General features: G+C 37.6%; 1 long non-coding RNA gene across 7 annotated transcripts in view; it reads right to left on the bottom strand.

The window, feature by feature from the left end:
• The window catches only part of LOC116808643 (uncharacterized), a 61,795-nt gene extending 46,780 nt beyond the window's left edge, over positions 1-15,015 (bottom strand). For 2 of the 7 annotated variants that reach the window (XR_012057071.1, XR_012057074.1), the window contains exon 1: positions 14,566-15,012. This is a non-coding gene — a long non-coding RNA (uncharacterized lncRNA). Of the gene's footprint in view, positions 1-14,565 lie in introns of all 7 variants that reach the window. The other 5 variants (XR_012057069.1, XR_012057068.1, XR_012057073.1 and 2 more) reach the window with 5 other exon arrangements.
• Positions 15,016-16,199: the final 1,184 nt, after the last annotated feature.

Raw genomic sequence — 16,199 nt, 5'->3', positions numbered from 1 at the left:
CTCTGGCCTCAGAGTTTTGAGGATAAACTTGTCACTCTTCATGATCCAGTTCCAGAGATATAAAGCATGTTTGCCCTTCTTCATTCCACTAAAAAGCTGTTTCCTTCCAAAATATCTGTATTTTCCTCATCTTCTCACACTTGCAGGTAAAACCAGTCACTTTCCCAAGTGCTCTAATGAAGCAATATCATTTTATTATGTGGCTTAAAGGACAGCTAGAAAATATTTAAATACCTATTTACACTTGAAGTTTATATAATTCTCTTTTAGTCTGAAATAAGTTTTTATTAAGCTTTCATAATAAGCCACTTATTGAACATTTGTTCCTACTAGGCACCCTTTAAGAAATACAAAAAAATATATTAGTATCAGTGTTACAGGACCATGAGTCAATTATCCTTATGAAGAAATAAAGTGAAAGAACTGTTATTAACTGAAAATTGTATTTTAGTTTGAGAGTATATAGAGAAATGAGATGTTCTTTCAGCATCACTGAGATAAAGTAGTGCTGGTCTGTTGAGGAAAGCACTTACACTTAAAGCACTTTGTTTTGGAGGGACTTTTTTAGATTTTGCTAATGTCAGTGAAAGGTTCCAACTCTGGAAGGCAAAAGTGCACAACTTCTATTTGCCTCAGCAAACTTCTGCTTTTGTTTTTAATCAATCTGGAAGTAATTTGAATATGAAAATAATGTGTATTCTCATGAAAAATCTGTTTTAATGCTGCTTTTAACTGCCATGTTTAGGAAATATGTTCTTGATTTCTTGATAGGTATGCTGGTAGGTAACAATAGGAATGGCACTACATGAGGGAGACATCGTCTCCTTGTTGTTTTTAGAGCAGGATAAAATGTGAGGCTTCTGAGGCTGTGGGAAATGAGCTTTCCGTACATGAAATGTTTTGACTTCTAACTAAAAGGTTGAGTTCTATAGTGCCACCATCTTTTAAAGATCAAATCCACATGGCACTATATGGAATACAATATCCATTGTTCATACTTCTTGAATGACTTGGAATCATGTGTTAGCATGATGAAACCAGATGGGATGTTCAAACATTAAACTCCATTCAGTGGTAGCCAGATGTCTTTCTAGGAGAATGGGGGAGGGATCCTCCAAATAGAAATTTCAGAAAAGATAGCAACTGTCAAATTTTGAGCAATTTGTTCAAGTGAAAAATACGTTACATTTGTGATTCAGTAATCGCTTATCTTTTCTTAGGCAAGTTTGATCTCTCATCTTTGCTCCTGTCTTCAGGTATGGATGCATCACCTGATCCATAATGTTTATTCACCCTTAGCCCTGCTTTTCCCCTTCAATGAGGAAATAAAAGTAAAATAACTTGGCAAGTAAGCTGGGAGATACAGGGTTTGCTTTTGTGGTTCAACTAACATCTTGCAAACAAAAGTGGAAAAAGAGGGCAGCAGAGAACAAAGTAGGTAAGTCAAAAGCAAACTGCAGAATGTAGTACTAAATTTTTAAAAAGTTTGTCAAATGGTTAGCAGCCACTCAATAGTTTGTGTCTCTAGATTAGATTAACAAATGTTTCTATTATAAGCCAGTTATATCTGCAGCTAGATTTGCAGAAAATTCATGGATATCTCCTCGTGTCCTAAAAAACAAACCAAAACAAAACCTCTTCAGTTGTGCTACCTTTGACCCTTAGAAAAATTCCACTACAGTGAGCTTGCAGCCATGTGGAGAAACTGTAAATATGTTTAGACAGGTGGTACAGTCTGAGGCCTTCTTTAAGGAAATGGAAAACAATTCAGGTCTTCATCTGGAAATATTCTCGTATAATGAAGTACGCCTAGTGTCTTTCAGTGCAGAATGCCTTTTCCAGTGAATCTCACTGCTTGTCATGAAATAAAGTACAAGTTTTCAAACAGAACAATTGAGAAGTCTCCCCCACATTTCTCTTTAATGCTATCTTAACATCACTTATTTTACATTTGTGCAGTAAAAGAAATGACAGCCAATTTAAGTTTCTAAATTTAAAGCTACTGGATGACAAATCCTTGGCAAGGAGGTGTGCACAATTCTAGTCTTCGTTATGCTTGCTGCCTCCTGTAGTAGAGAGCTATGGAAAAAAGGAGCAGGAAGCTCATTAAGATCTTGTAGCCAAAGGCCACAAACCCTTCTCCCATAAAAGTCTCAAATTTTCTTGACTGTCTCCTCTTCCTTTGCAACATCCAAAGCATGCAATGAATCCTGAGGGCATCCAGCAGGAAATCATTGCTGTCTGGTCTGTGTAAATCCCAAAGAAGGAAAGAAAATGACAGGATATAGGCACTACATGGTGACTCATCAGAGAAGCATTGCAGGAGTAGAAACCTTTTCTTAATATGATAAAAGTTGGGAACTCAGCCAAGTCCCACTGGTCCTTTCAATGGCCTTGAGGTTCTCTCAGCCTGTGCAGGCAAGGCATCATTCTCCTTTCTCCAGGAGTGTGTTGGGAACACGATGGAGGCCTACCCCACTGGAGCCTGCTGGGATGAGGCTAGAGGTGATTTCCTGTGCTGCTTGCTACAAAGATACAAGCGTGTTGCCATCTCCTCAGAGAAAAAATGCACTTGTGCATCTAAGTAGACTCATGAACTTGACACTTGTTCAGTGCTAGTCTCTGTTCCTTTTGAACTATTTCTTAAAGTTCAAGATTTTTTTTCTGTGGTATAAATTTAAACCAGTATTTCAGCAAAAACCTTCTTGATTCCTCCTAAAAAAGGACAGGAACTTCATCAGCTTTTTAAGTAACTTAGGTTTCACTTCCTTCATTAGCAGGACGATAGATTCTAATTTTTTTTTCATGGAAAAGACCTTAAATTACCCCAAATTTAATATTGAGCCTGAAAAACTCAGCTAGAATACTGATACTGAAAGAATAGTCCTAATTAGTGATTCTGTAAATGAAGTTGTGTAAAATTTATTCCCTGAATATAAGCACAAAGCTGGCATAGAATAGTGGTTAGAGGGATATTTTCTTTCTCCTCTTTAGGAAAAAAAACCCAAAAAAACAAACCACCAAAAAATTCCATGTTTTATGGATTTGAATATAAAATAAAGCAGTAAAAATTGATAATTCAAATAAATACAACTAAAAAATAATTTTTCCAATGAGGTGAGGAAAGAGGAAGCTTGGATTTACATACAAAATGTCAGGTGAATCCCACAGATTGAAATACCAATGACCTGTAAGTTGACTTAGCGAAATTCCATGAGACTCTGCTGCTTGCTTTAGTGTAGTATTTTGTGTTTTGAGGAAATAACAGAAAGTAATCAGATTGCAATCCAGGTTTTTGAGGTTTCTACAATAATGGAAATGTAGATTTGAGGTCCTGATCTTTCTTCTTTCAATTTAAGGAAAGTATTTCTGTATCTTCAAACTGCTCCATTAAAGGGCACTATTTTACTTGCATTTATGCTTCAAGTAAAGTTTTAAAAACTCTCATTGTATGTAGAGTACCATTGTGTATTTATGTAACTAGTTCAAATCTTTATGTTTTGCTGTTTGCAGAGGAATACAGCGATTCAGGGCAGAGTTGCTTAGCGAAGCAGATTGGATGGGGGTAGAAGAGATGGGTAAGAAGCTGGTAATGAGCAAATGGATTTCACAAGAGGAATCTGTCTCTAGTTTTAGAATTTTGTGAGCTGATGCTCTGAAGCAAACCTGAGCTCCGGTCCTGACATGAAGAGAATCTGGAAAGAAGGATGATTCTCTTCATTGTCCCTGATATATTAGGAAATGGTTTACTTGAAGAAAACGGGAGGATTTTTTAGGTATTATGCAAGACTGAACTATTACATAAGAATTACAGGAGGAGACACCTGGTTGTTTTCGGATTTTTCGTTATGGTTTTTTCCAACTGACATAAAAAACCACATGAAGCACAATTCAGAGATATTTTGCTTTAATTTCCTTTCTTTGGGTAAAATGCATAGTGAAGGCACTAGCAATGATTGTAAGATAGAGGATGAGGGAAACCTATTCACAGGAAAATGAAGATTCAGTGGACAGTGCTTTGTATTTTAGGTGCACGTATTGCACATAGGAGAGACTGATAATTCATAAGTGTAAATGAATCAAAGCACAAGAACAGTATCCTATTTCTGCCATGGGGTTTTTTTGGGGTTTTTTTTAGCAGATTTCGTTTTCTGTCTGACAATTATAACAAATCAGTTAAGAATTTACAGAGAATAAGACTGAGTCTCTTCTGAAAGCCATGATTTTGATGTTCCAAAAGAGAAGAAAGTGAATTTATATTTTTGGTAATGTAGTTTTTATTTACTTAAATTAGCATCTTGATTCATTTCAGTTTTATTCATTTTTATACTTGTAAATCATTGTAATGTCAGTTATTTCCAAATATTGTAAAACCTTCATCTTAGTTTGTAGTCCTGAAAAAAAAATTGAAAATAGTCCCCTTAAGCCAGATAAATGAAACCACTTTTCCAGACAGAGGATTCTGATGTTCTGGGAGTGAAGGACCCAAATGGCTGCTTGCACTGATACACAGCAGACTGAAAAGTGATGATCTTGGTGAGATAGTAGGTGAAAACTGTGAGAATTTACTTCATTCTGTTTATTTCAAGTCCAACTCTTCAGTGCTCTGTGTTTCCTTTACAGAAACAATGTCTGTTTTCAGTCTGCAGAAGTAGTTGAATTCTCAGCTGTGCAAAAAATACAATTATGACAAGTACACTTGACCTTCAGTGAAATTAAGGAGAGTACCACCTGCACTAAATATGTCTTGTAAACAGTGTCGGGAGCAAAGGGATACAGTCTGTCTAGAAATCAAATCCAGTTGCATGGCTTACTGCAGTAATAACTTTTAAGGTTTTTAAAGTTTTGACTTCTAATTGTACCCTACTCTTAAACAAGGAGTGCAGACGAGTTGTTAGCAGCTGCACTGTGAACAGGAGCACTCTTTGTGCTGAGATAAAGCTGCCCAGCTCTAGAAATAGTCTGTCATTCAAGAAACAACCTTTTTTTTTTGTTTCCCCATTATTCTCTTGTAGTTGCAGTGTTACAAATTAAATTGAAAAACATAAGAAAACTATTTCAGGATACACTTCCAGAATATTTTGACCCTTTGACCTGTGCCTACTCCTGGAATAAACTACTATATTAAGGTCCATATTTGGTTTTAAAGAAAAATCTCCCCCAAAATCAGACCCTGTAAAACTATCTAGGTAATAAAGATGACCTAAGCTAACTTTTATTTAGCAATGTCATAGGAAAACACTAAAATATTCCTTTAGAGAGGCACAGTGTCCTGTAAGCAGTATAGCTGCTTAGAGTATCTGAAAGGTAATCTAGTAAAATAAATGTTTTAGTCCAGATGCAAACACATCTCTGTTACAGCAATTTCCTAAATATAAACCCCCATCTGAAGTCTTTTTTTTTATTAAAGTCTCACCTTGAAGTAATGCTATACATAGAAGATGTATTATCCTGGGTTATTCTGGCTAGACTAGTAGGGTTTTCCATAAGCCTACCTGCTGCTATTGACCTCTTTTAAACTAGTCCTTTTCCTCCTTTCTTTTCCCTCAATGTAATGAACATCTCAGCATAACTCAGTGAGGCAGGAATGTGGGGAAATCAGTCAGTTATTTAAAAGTTTAAAATTTCTAAATAATTTTTAATTTTTGGGGGCCATAGTTAAATAGTGTGGAGCACAAAGTGCAGGAACCATGACTGGACAGTCTTGGATTTGCAGTAAGCTTTATGCCACTGGAGAAGGGTGAGTTTCAGTGCCTGGTATTACACAGTGAAAATCTTCAATGCCAGGTGAGACCCAAAGGAGCCAGAAGTCCAGCAGCACTGGGTGCATGGGGAAGGTGGATTCCTTGCCCACAGTAGCAAGAAATGCCCACAGTACCCTTTCCCGAAACAACACAACATCTCTAGTAGTCTTGAAGATGATGGTACCCAGATTATATTTTCTCCTCAGAAAAGTTAAATTGTAGACCTCAAAAATCTTAGCAGCTATCTACTAAACATAAAGCATAGAGAAATAATTATGTGTGTATTTTTATATTGTCTTCATTACTGAAAACTGTAGAATTAATAGATGTAAAACACTCCTTATTTTTGTAAATCAAAACTGAAATTGTACAGACCTTATGTAGTTTAGCTTTTTGATTATTATTCTAAAACTGTTGTTTTTCTTTAAAATTTTTATCACTTCAAATCTAATTAATAAGTCTACAAGAGATCATTTTTTTTCCTGAGGAAAATGAGCTTTATTACCTAGACTATTTTGTAGCAATGGGTTTTGTTTTTGTCTTCCATTTCCATAGCAAAGGGAATTAATTTAAGAGAGATCAATAGCATTGCTGGCATATGTTGCACACTCCTGGAATAATTCACAGTGCTGGGAAGCATGAGATGAGTTTATATTTAATTTTGTATCTTGTTGTACAGAATTATGTAAATTAAATACCCTTACAAAGAAGCTTTTGTTTTTATTAATTTAATGCATTAATACTAATAAGGAAAAATGTGTAAAAGAAATCATTGTGTGTACTTAGGATAAAAAAATGTGCTAACTCTTGATATTGGGTGGGTGTAATGGATGTGTAAAGTGCTATGTGCACTTTGCAGTGTGTGAAACCTGCAAAAACTTCCAGTAATGTTAAAGCACTTGCAAAAATGTTGCACCTGGAGCAGGGAGGAGTGAAGAGGGCAAAGGTCAGCATTAGGCATTAAGACACTGACTAAACAGACTTTACACTCGGTGAAAAGTCCAGACAACCCCTGCAGTGTCATCTTACAACTCTGGTTTTCTTCTTTTCAGGACATAGTAATCCATAAATACACTCAAGTCACCAGCAGCTTAGCTCTTCCCCCGCTTCTCCCCCTTTTTAACTCTCCTTTCATTTATAATTCTTACATAAAGATTGGAATTTTTAACCCTTTCCAAGTCTTTTAATCAACCTTGGGAACTGCTTTTCTTCACTGTTGTCATTTGCTAGACTTATGTTTTTAAATCCTTTTCTTTGCAAATTTCTCTCTTAGAAAAATGGTTTCAAATAAGCTGAAAAAATAATGCTTGAAAATAGTAGTACAAACTCAGTGTATGGATAAGACATTCTGGGAAATTATCTGATTTTTACTGATTTTACTGATTTTTAACTGCCTAAAAAAAGGCAGTTATTAAACTCTGTAAACTACTTTAAAGCAATCTTTGTTTCTGAAGTTTATTAACCAGACACTCTATGTAAAATATCTCATGGGATGTGGTATAATTTTGTTTTCCTGCAACTACTTCTGAGCTGATTTGTTTGGATAGATGAAACTAGATTCAGCTGGGATGCTGCAAAAGAAGAATCATCTTGTTTGCCATTGTTTTTTTCAATCAAACAAATCTCATCAATTTCTAAGATCTGGGAAAGTGCAGAGGTAAAACAAAGAGGTGTTTGTACTTTTGTTGTACAATTAAGTCTTTCAGTTTTGCATCTATTACACTTAGTAGATGAAAGCATAAGACCAAACTGATTTTAATCATTTTATCTGATCCCATTATCCACATCCCATGGCTTAAGAGACTGGATAGACTCCTAATGTAGTCTGGAGCCTTGACAGTAAAAATAGGCTGGTGAAATACAGCCCATGAGTTGCATGTAACCGTGCACATTTTGCTCACTTCCTCTCCTTGTTCTGAGCACTGCACGAGGCTGTACTTCCATGCAGGATATTTTCCTCTCACCCGCTTTTCACTTCCCTACCCTTTCTGTAAACCTGCCGAGATGTTCAGCAGCTTTGTCACATTGCCTTTTTCATTAATTATTTTCATCTTATGAGCAGCACTGATGCAAGATAGCTGAAAGTCTGAGTATTTCTTTCATGCAGTACATGAATATTGATTAGTAACAGCATTAATAAGAAAATGTTTCAGGTTTTTTTGTTTTGCACAGAGATCCCTCCTATTTCCTCAAGGAGAGAAAGCAAAATTTCCAGTTCCATGTATGCGACATGGTCATTACGCAGTCACAAAATGGTGGCCTCCAAAGGTCTCCTGTCAAGTCTCTTGACCAGCGCAGGCTCAGTGATTTCTGTTCCTGCACAGTGATTTTTAGCATTGCTGCTGAAGGGTTTCTAACTTAGTCTGTTCAGTGGTGGCAATCAAAAAACCATCAATAGACACAGAAAGGTGAATGTGGGAGCACAGTTTAATGGGGGCAGAACCCAGCAGAGGTATTTACTTTTCAGGTCAATGTGCTCTGTAGAAATTTAAGACCTGTTTCAGCACGATGCTTTGGGCACGTGCTGAACATTGAGGTGGTTTGCTAGGTGGCCTTCAGGCTTTATCAGTAAGAATACACTCTAGGCCATTCCAGGATCAGCTCCTGGCTGCAGAAGGCCAGAGGCAGTGCGGTCTAGGGCCCAGGATTGAACTCTGCTCACGCAGTGCAGTATTTAACCCACTCTGTCTCACTGGTACCCTGGGACTCTGTTAAATAAGCCATTACTGGGGTCAGTGTTTTAGTGGTAGGCCTTGGACGAGTGTTGAATCTAGAGCACCTTTAAGATGGAAGAGTATCTTCCATTTATCCTATATTCTGGTATTTTGTTACAAGTTAGTAAAAAATAAGAAATGAATGTTCAAGTACATGAAGAACTTTTAGAAAATTAAGCTAGAACTGAATGACATTGATCTCTTGAGAAAGAGGCTATGTATCTTGTCTTTTTATATCTTTCTTGCTATAGAAATACCACACCAAAAACGATCTCGCTTAATAACGAAAACAAAAACCCATTGTTCAGTCTAGTATTTTATGTTGTTTTCAAGCATCTGAGGTCTCTCCTGAATCCTTTTCTGTGGTATCTCTTTGCTGATGTCGTAATTATAATCACACATTCAAAACTTAAATTCTGATAATGTGACATAGATGAGAAGCCAGGCACTTAAATGACTTGCCCAAGGCTATGAAGCATCTTGCTGGAGAGCTGAAATCAGACCATGTCTGCCTGGCCAGACCCAAGGTCTGTGCTTTGTTTTATGTTCTTAGGCATGTTTCTTCATGCAAATGTTATTTGGGCTGCATGCTTGACAAATAGCAAAGGCCGTGCTGCCCACTGAATTTTCTCCTGGACTGTTTTTCACCTTAAGTTCAGAAGTGATAGCAATTTTAATGAAACCATTTTTTTTCTTCAGGTTTTCTTAATGAAACCATTTTCATAACTCTTTTTCAGAATTTATATTCTACAGGTGTTGTTTATTGATCTAAGCTTATAGTGACAATATGAAACTACCAACCATTCAAGCATAATGTTAAACTAAACTGTGAGTACAGTGAATTAGTCCAAAATAGTACAGCCATAAGTCTGTTGCTAGTTTGTTGAACCAACCAAAGTTGCTCTATATTGCTCTCAATTAGTCTTTTTCCCCACCCCCTTTTCTTCTGAAGGATTCCTTTTACCCACTTACCTTATCCATGGGCTACATAAACACATAGGTAGGACTTTGTGCATCCTTTGCATACTCTACTTGTTAAATCTCAAATATTGTTATATTGTTTCATACACATCTCACTAAATGCAAATAAAATAGTAGGTAAGGCTGCTATGATGTCCTCTGGGTGTGTATTTCTGTAGGTAATGTTTGTGTGTGTAATACACACAATTTTTACAGTCTGTACCTCACATGTAGATCACACAGACACAATTGAGGCTGATCACAACCAATGCAGTGTGGGTGGGATGCGTGTGGGTAAAATCAATGCAGGTAAATTTGAAACATTTGAAGATTACAGATGTTTTAAGGGTCAATATTTTGGACAGTGGAAAAATAAATTTTTCAGACTCTTCTAAAATGTGCTTTTCAAAAATTTCTTAGAGTACCATATCCTTCAAATCTTCTGCCTTCATTAGAAAAGGTAAAGCACTTCATTATTTAATTCAGCCCCATCTTTCGGTCTTTTTGGTCATTCTTTCCTTGAGTTTGTTTTGGGAGGTTTGTTTCCAGTTTCATGTGTTTTTGTTTTAATATTTGGCTATTAAATGATGTCAAGTACCTGCATGTCTGGCGTCAGACATACATCTTCCTTGTTACATGCATTTCTAAAAGGGGAACTCACTATGAGTTGCCTGAATGCTACTACATTTGCTGCTGTACAAATAAAATACATTAAATATACTTAATTATTTTAGCTCATACTAGAAAAGATTCAGGACAAAGGAGAGATTGATGCAGTGTGCCTTACAATGGTCCTACTGATTTCTCTACTGGCCTTTCCTCTGCACATGGTCAATTAGAATTGAAAATCCTGTGCTGATTTCATTCGCTGGAATTTTTAAGCAGGTCAGGAAGAAAGATGTTATTGAAAGGAAAAGTCTCATCTAAATAAGAAAAGAACACGTGGCCATCTGGTCTAACTGTACCATGCTGAAAGTAGTTTTGACTTTGCTCTAGTTTGAGCTTTGCAACAGTTTGCTAAAATATCAAACAGAAATATGTTTACATTAAAACAGTCTGTGCTTTTTATCTATAAAAATGCAATGTACAGTTGTCTTCCTATCTGTAATGCATGAGCTCCTTTGACCCCGTTACCTTATTGAGACTGTCTGTGTTTCTGGTAGGTTCTCAAGTTACCTCAGCTCTGTAGAGGTATAAGTGAAACACCAATCTTTTGAAAGTTTTGGATGTAATTCTCAGCACTTTATTCCTAGGACTAAAAGTCACACCTCTGCTTGAACTAGGAAAGGCTCAAACAAGCAAATGCAACAGGAAGCATGGGGGGAAGAGGGGAGAGGAGAGTTTAAAAAAGGAAATTGGAACTTGAAGTTTGTGTGAGTAGCACCGTGGAATTTGCACAACTAAATGTAGGCCACAGGCTAAGACACAAGTTGTAATAGATAGCAAATTTTCAAGGAATGGAGTCATAAATATGCATGAGCTTCCATGATTGCATTATTTCAGCATCAACTATTAAAAGTTTAAAGACGTCAGTAAAAAAACAGAGTACAGCAATTTTCACACAAGGTAAAAAAATTCTTCTTGTAAAAAACTAAAACACAAAGCTCCAAATTTCAGGTATGTGGACAACAACAGCAGGAGAGGATAATGCCATTTTTAAAGCGACACTGGTCAGGTATCTCCTCCCTGCTCTAGGCAGAGCTTTTGTACCAGCACTCTCAAAACCCAAGAGACATTAGTGGGAGAAGGGGAGAGTGTTGAACTAAACATGGTGGCAAGGACCCTGTATTCATATTCTCCAGCTTAATGCTTATCTCTTATGTGATTAGACATTACTTTTACACTGACAAACATTGCATAAATTGCCAGTTGAAATACACTTCTAAGACAAGATAGTGTGTAAATCACTTCTGAAGTTTAGAGAAATTGATTTGCATAGGATTTCAGCCTCTAGGAAAGGATAAAAATATGATTGCCTTGTCATTACCTTAAGAAAATGAAAGTGAACACTTCATAATTTAGCTGCAGGCATTATTTCAAAACACAGTTTTAGAAACAAGTGACAAATTTTGTTTTAAAACATAATATGCCAGGAAAAATAGAAAGGAAATTATCACCTTAATATTATGCACACGTGTACATGCATATAATTTACAAATATATACTCCTCATGTATGACCATTGTGTAGTTTGCTTGTATATTTCATATAAGCAGTGTAAATTGTTCCTTTAGAAAAGCATTAAATCCCTTATTTACAAAGAAATAAAATGCAGGGATACAAATTTGACCACAGCTCTTGATTCATTCACTTAATTTTTCTGACATCTCTATTCAGGAATTTTTACTTTGCTGTGGATATTGCTGCCAGTACGTGCAATCTTTTGTTTGCATGTCTCTGCTGCTATTTGGAAAGGAAGTTTTTTTTTAAGATTAAATTTATGGGATACTTATGCTGGCTTTCTTTTTTCATAGTGTTTCTAAGCAATATCAGAGGAAAAAAAGCTAAAAAATTTATCACTTTCCTTTAGGATACCTTTTAGAGTGATTAAAATATAGTTTAAGCATTTTCAGGAGTAAATTAACAACACTGTACATGTGTGCATGTGGTTGTGTATTTTAAAATGTGTTTTCTTTTAGGTCTTTTTCATACAAAGTTCATATTGGAAAGCAAATATTAGTCATCGTATTTATCACACCATAATTTGTACCACAAGACAATGAAATTCCAAAGAATTTAGAAAATAGGTCGATCTGCACAGCATATGTTTAAAAATTAAATAGAATACAGGCTTTGAATCTGCCTTTCCCCTGTATGTGTCTGCTAACCCCACCCATAGCTACACCAAATGGAGAGCAACTATTTTGGGGAGTGCTGCATTCTCAAGCCCAACTTTGTGGCCCGATGGCACGGGGCCATCGGCATTTCTCTGGGCTGTGGCACCGGGAAGGCCAGGCCGTGCAGGGCCAGCTCAGTCCCTGCCATGCTCCCCTTCCTCGCTTTGACGGCAACCTAGTCACAAAGCATTTTGCTACTGCCTCATTTAAAACTATCATAAAACTGTCTAGGAGCTCCTGCTAATCTCTCTAAACACAAATATTTTGTAAGATTTCAGCTTGATGGGCATTCAGGAACAGGTATCTGTACAGTAGCTACTTGGCTTTATGTAATATATGCGCATAGAAAATCTTTACATATATTTGAGAGCTACACAGCAATTATGTAAGTGATGCACGAACTTAACATAAAATCCTGCATTGACTGTAAACCTAGAGTAAAAATCACAGTAAAACAGGAAACACTGGATGTCCCTAGTTACGCTGTGTTGGAAAGTGCGTGTGCATATGTTTTGCACAATAATGTGTATATATGTTTACAAAGTTTCTTATTTTGTATTTTTTTTTGCAAATCATAACAAAGTTGAAACTGAGTCTGGCCGACATAAGGAGGAAAGGCTTGTGTTTGTCTTTAATCTTTCCTGCAGCACGGTTCAGACTTCTGCCTGATCTGCACATAGCAGAGCAAGGGGCTTGCCGTGCATTGCGTGCAGGCTCCTTGATTGTGGAAGGGAAAAAAAAAAATCTGGCTGGAATCCAGACAGGCGAGCGCAGTGCTCTGTTGATCATTGTGTCTAGCCTTCAGGTGTCTCAGCTCACAGTGGGCGGCGGTTGGGGGAGGGGGAGATAACAGGAGGGCAGACAAAGAATAAAACAGTGTATTTACCAAAAAAAAAGAAAAAAAAAACATATGTACGAGATTCATGTCAAATCCTTTTTTAAAAAATGCTTCTTTTAACGTTCCTTTCCCTGCAGTGGAAGCAAGCAAACATCTGTCCAGGAAGATTTATTTAAGCCATAATTAGTAGCGTCTGGAGTCTTTCAACAATTTCTCCTTATTGCACTTAATTTTTTTTTTAAAAAGAAGTCTGCTCATCTTTCACTTAGAAACTGTTTTCACTTCATGCATTATTAGAGATCCAGCCCAGCCAGGACTGAGTCAGATTTCTATTGTCTTTGCTTTTTCCCTTCTGATTGTAGTTTTCGGAATCTAACTTTTGGTAGGGAAGGGGGGTGGGAAGGATCGTGCAGGCAGGGGGGAAAGACCTTATTAAAGGTCTTACAAGCATGTGGTAGGGGGAAAACAGAGCAAAAATACAAATCGGTGCTGTTTATTATACGGTTATTCGTTTGGGTTGAATTTCTTTTCTGAGGAAGAAGAAGAAAAAAAGCGCTGCTTTGTCTGTTGCTTCTGTTTGAGAACTCTCATAAATCTTGCCCAGAAAGCAACTTGGGCTTAAGGAGATCTGGCCAGTAAAGCTCTGGGAAACAATTTCAGTGTCTCCTGCTATGGATATTCTCTTCTTTCTGCCCCCTTCGTCCCCTCTGCCCCCTCCACACCGACCTTCTGACGTTATACCGTAAAGAGACCCACACCCTTTCCCACCCCATCAGGAATCTGAGTGAATGCAAGCGGCAATCTAGAGGTAAAGTTGCTTATCAAAAAGCCTCTCCTCATGCTGAGCCAGTCCAGATATTATACACTAGTTGTGTGTTTTCAGTCCAGCCATAACCCTTTCCTAACACTCCCCCCGTGCCTTGCCTCTCCCCCTCCCCCCGTGGAAGGGGTGGGATGGGAACCTTGCTCGACTTCATTGTTCCGAATGTAAGAGCTATTTGCCCCAAAGTGTCTTCGCTGTCTTTCATAGCTAATTATAATAACTGTCAGATGTCTGCAAAGTCTGGGCTGCCCTTGCTGGCGGAGTTAAAGTTTGCCTTTATGTTTTCCCCTTGGGGACAGATCAGGCCTGATTAGACACAGAGTACAAATAAAAGTGAACAACATACGTGTGTAGGGCTTTTTGTCTTTGTTTTTCTTTATGAACAAAGCAGCACGCTGGCTATGTCAGGAAGCAGTGTGTCATGCAGCGTGCATGCAGGCACTGCCCTGGAGGATAAGTCGTTTTTGCTATTTTTTTTCTCTTTCTTTTATTGAAGCATGCAAGAAATATTTCTGAATTTGAATAACACTTTACATACTTGCTCATCTCATTAGAAAAGTAATCACTGATTTAGGGCACGTAGCATTTTGATATTTTTAAGAGATTTGCTTTTCTGGGTGAAAATAAAAAGAAATAGAGCCTGTACTCACAGTTTCGTTGTGCTGTGCAGGTCGCTGTCTCCTTCTGCAGCGACAAGGAGGGTTGGAGAATGTCAAGGGTGCAGAATCCCAGATAATTCAGGAGAAATGTACAAATGTGCTTCCTGAAGTCGCCTGGAAGTCAGCTACTTGTGCTCAGACATCCCATTGCTGCTCTGCACGCTATACTATCTGCAGTTCTGAATTGAACTAAATACTGCCCATGTGAAAGACAGGGGAAACACAGTCATGTGGGACACACAAATCCACTCTATTGGCTCTGAAGGCACAACTTCAGCATTCTTGCATTTCCACCATTGGTTAACAGTTCAAGCTGAAAGAGTCTAGGTCCTCCTAGTGAGTCCGTTTTCCCTTTATGTTGGAAGAATGACTGTAGGATTTTACAGTGACAGGATTAGTTAAGAAAGGGACTGAAGTCATCCCTTTGACTGAAGCTGGTGGGTGGGGATTGGAAGCTGTGCTTTTTCTCAAGTCGACGTTTTTCCTTTTTCTGCCTACATTCTCAGCGTCAGGAAATACTTGCAGTTAACTTGGGCAGCAGAGAGAAACTGAAGGGACTTTTTTGGGTTCGGGGTTAGGGACCTGACTTGTAGAGCAACACAGTGTTACAGACAGTACAGTGATTTTCATGGGAATAACTAATCTGGTTTACTAACTGGTTATTTTTCCCCTTTCAGATTTTATTTTTTCAAGCTCAGAAAGGGTTATATCAATATCATGTATCCTGAACTTTTGCATCAGATAAACCAGATAAATGAATCCAGCAGTTTGAAAGCCTAGACTGATAATTTGAAAACAGAAGAAAGATTTTACAGAATTATTTGATCTCTGGGGAAAATTATGATGTGGTCATAGTAATATTTTGAAAGAAGCAACAAATTCCAGAAAAATTGTAATTGCTGATATTTGATACTAATGAAGATATAAAGATTAAGTAGGAGGGAAGTAGACTGACTATTCCCTATTTTGGTATTCTATCATTTGTCTAATTTAGTTATGCCAGCATGAGCAGTAATTTGAAACGGTACTCAGTCATGTGTGACATACTTCTCCAATTAACCCTTATTAAAAAGACCTTTCCCAAATCCCATATGCATGTTTTCCTAGAACTACAGAAAACAGAGGTATGACAGATTTGCAGGGTTTGTGTCCATCTTCCTCTCTGGGCAGATTTATTTCCTCTTACATGTTTCCAGTGCTATGTCGAGTGTAGTTCTAAATACACCCAGCGTGTGACTCCTGTTGGTAGACTGTTGAACTTGGGGCCCAATTTAGCAGTTGAAGTGCTTAAATATGCTTGGAAATTTCCCAGAATAATTAATCTGGAATAGTAAATTCATTATATGTCTGTGGTGTATGCAAGGCCAAGCCCAGACTGCTGTGCTGGCAATCATAGTGTGTGTGGGATCCTATTTAGCAGCTTCTGCCTGGCCCTGTCTGTCAAGGCATCTTTTTGTTTCTTCCAGTCAGGCTTGTTCAGTCCACCTTAAACCAATGCTTCTCCCTCCTCAGAGTTCACCCTCTTAAGCTATTTATAGACTTTTATCATCACCTCACTGACCACCCTTGTCATCACTTAGCTGAACACCATATTCCAGGTGTAGCTGCATAAGATATGGGAACAT

Source organism: Taeniopygia guttata, chromosome 8 (genome assembly GCF_048771995.1).
Source record: "Taeniopygia guttata chromosome 8, bTaeGut7.mat, whole genome shotgun sequence".
NCBI lineage: Eukaryota > Metazoa > Chordata > Aves > Passeriformes > Estrildidae > Taeniopygia > Taeniopygia guttata.
Note: the sequence above shows the minus strand (reverse complement) of the source record. Positions and strands in the feature narration are given on the sequence as shown.